Genomic DNA, 3,263 nt, shown 5'->3' with positions numbered 1-3,263 from the left:
TGTTTCTTTCTGGATTTTTGTTTTGAAACCACACACATTTGAACTCCACAGGGAAACTAGAACAATGCTGCTGCCCTATTGCCTGTCTCCCCCTCCCACCCTTCTTTCCCCAGTTGTTAGGGCTACTTTTGTTAGCTTATATAGTCTGTGCCCCAGTGCTTCCTGTTTGGGTAGTGAGTAGGCACCAGTGGTCTGGTTTTGGCATCTTTCTATTGTGAAGTTTTGTATATACCCTTATGTTGGCTCTCCCGATGCTCCTCTGGGAACTGAGCTCCCCAAGAATACTCATGTTCTTGCTGAGGGTGCTCTTGGGATCAGGGAGCTTGGTCCTTATATTTCTAATCTCTGCCCCAGTTTCCTCTTGATACCCTTGTTGTCAGCAATTCATAACCTGGCTCAACAGAGGCTTCAGAGTCTTGTTCTCCTACTCCTCAAACATAATGCAAAGTTGCTGATCTTTTTTCCTAAGAACTCTAGTTTTCCTGTTTCCTTGTGTGCAGAGCTACAGAATCCCTAGGTTGAGTGCGAGGAGGCTATTTTTCTTAACTAATTTAGAAGTTTAGAAGTTGTACAGGCCTCCCTTCTTCATCTTGTGGAAAGGGCACAGATTTGGAATAGTTAGGTCCTTGGATGTTCCTCGGCCATTTGCCTTGCTGTGATTTTAGACAAGTTACTTTGCCTCACTGTGCCATAGGGTTTTTTTTTTTCTTTAATATGGAGGATCATTATCTCCATCTCACACCAAATGTGTACAGGGTAGGCCATCCTGAGCAGTCTTCTTAGGTCTGCTTTTTAGGCTGAAGCCTGAGTTCAATGCATCTTTCTGACCTGGAAACCATAGACAGACTTAGAAGATGCCCTTTAGCAGAACGTAAACCCAGGTGAGCTTCAGAGATATATTTGTTTCTCCAGAGAACTACTCCCTCTCCATTCTAGGAGCCTATCTACAGGAATTTAGAGAACATAAAAGAGTTTTAAAATGCCAGTTATTACTCATTTTCAGGCCTGTTCACTTAGTAAGTTCCACCTCCCTTTGGGGAGAGATGGGTGGGTTTAGGGTAAGCATGGAGAGGGGTTAATCCTATCCAGATCTCAGTCCTAAACTCACTCTGTCTCAGAAGGAGTCAGAATCTTACTCTCTAGGTTAGGAGAGGGCCACTTGAGAAGGGTGGAGAAGGGAAAAGAGGCAAAATCTAGGAAGGGCAGAACTAATTCAAGTAACTGGGTCTGGAGTACTTAGAGCCGCTCCTCTTGTACTCTCTTGATAACTCAAAGGCACCTACCCATCTTAGGCTTTTTCTAGAATAATGCCCACTTCTAAGAGTTGAAGCAACAGTGTTCTTCATATTTGCCTTGAACCAGCAGAGGGAGAGCTTTTAGGATTCTGTAGTTTGGGCGGGAAGTGTTGCTAGCTTCCTCTTTGATCAGTGGGATCAGGTTTTGGAGCCTATCTAGAGAAGCCATGTGAAAGGAAGGGCAGAACTCTAATCCAGTTGCCAGCGCCTAGAGGTAGGGCCTGTTTCTTTTTATTCAGTACTATCACAGTGCTGAATAAATTTTCGTCTTAGGAGACAAAGGCACATGCAGAGTGGGCCCTAATCTTCTCATGTGGCCTTTGGTGTCATATAACTATGGTTTAAATTTCTGCAAACATCAGAAGCAGTTTTTATTTGACTCCCTCAATTGTGAGAACAGGTGATCAGCAGTTAGTTTTAAATTTAGGCAAACACCAAGTTTTACCTAAGTTATGTAGATAACCCCCTAAAACTTCCCCTTGGCTTTGTGAATGGAGGCCTCTTGCTTTATAAACCTCTTTCTTCACAGCTAGCTTCAGGACACATAATACTCTTAGTGACCTTTCTGCTAAGTATACCCATTTTACGCTATGCCACTCCATCTCTCTAAAACAAGTCAAAAAGTTAGCTAATGTTTTGGTAGTAAAGCATGCCAGAGCATATGTCCATTTATCAGACTGCCAGGTTAAGGGACTGAAAAAGAATGGGGAAGTGGGAATGGGGGGTTTGGATGTATAGGATACAGGAATCCAGTAGGGACATTAAGTGTGTTATAAAAAAAAAAAAAGCTGGAGGTGGGATCATGGAGACAGCATATAAATTATGGAACTAAGTGAGGTGGGGTTTTTAGAAAATACATATTCCAAAGCCCTGGTTCTCACTTTCACAGCGCTTACCTACCAAGCCCGGGATGAGAACCTAAGCAAGCTCTTCATTCATTGACAATTCTGTGAGAATATGGACAAATGAAAATAGTTTGGGATTGTGAGCACATTTCTTCTTTTAGAGTTTAATTTTACAATAATGTCTAATTTTTAACGAAAAAACCCTTATACACTTTCAAAGGACCATGTGCATTTTCATTGTAGCACTTAATGTGGTTGTACTTTTACATTTATGTGTTTCTTTGATTAATATGTGCGTCCTTCCCACCCATCCCCCCCCAACTAGATTATAAACTCTCGAAAGCAGGAAGTCTGTCTTTGCGTACTGTTTTTTCATCATTGTATTCACAGTGCACTGTTGCCTGGCACATTAAGAGTGCTCAATAAAAATTCATTAAAAGAATCAGTGTGGTAATAGTAGCTATTTTTTTAATTAACTGTGAATACTTAGCAATTTATAAGTGAGTAAAAGCTGTAAATTGCTGATTGTATTTGCTGGGTGCTTAATACTGCAGAAGCCAACTGTCCTCTTGCTTCTGTCCTAGATCTTTGTATACAAGGCACTGTCTATAGCAGTGAGTGCATATCAAGGCTGCCTGTGGCCCCTTCATTTCAACAGCATTTGGAATAGTGGTGCCAGGCCAGGAGGGGGACACATTGCCCCTGAAGCTCCTAGAAGAAAAACAGGATAGGAAGGGTAGGGGTACACTGACTTTAGAGTTAGCAGTAAAAGGCTTTGGGGACTCTGATTTTCAGATGGCTCCCTTTCTCCTTCCAGCCAGATTTCATAGGCATGTTGAAGTAAATTAAACCCCAAATCCCTCTGATGTAGCTGAAGGAGTAATTCAACTTTTCATGGCCCAGCATCCTCGTCATGTCATCAAAACTGTAAATCAAGCCATCAGTTTTATTTCTGGAAGGAAACCAAAAAATTAACCAAAAAAAGTTGCCTTTGGAAGAGGAAGGAGTGATGCTTTCACTCTTTATTTTTTATCCTTTTTGTTTGAATATTCAGACCATGAAAATGCATTTTATATAAAATACAAATATTTTATACACATAAAATATGTACACACACATATAG

Source organism: Lagenorhynchus albirostris, chromosome 10 (genome assembly GCF_949774975.1).
Source record: "Lagenorhynchus albirostris chromosome 10, mLagAlb1.1, whole genome shotgun sequence".
NCBI classification, from domain to species: Eukaryota; Metazoa; Chordata; class Mammalia; order Artiodactyla; family Delphinidae; genus Lagenorhynchus; species Lagenorhynchus albirostris.
Note: the sequence above shows the minus strand (reverse complement) of the source record.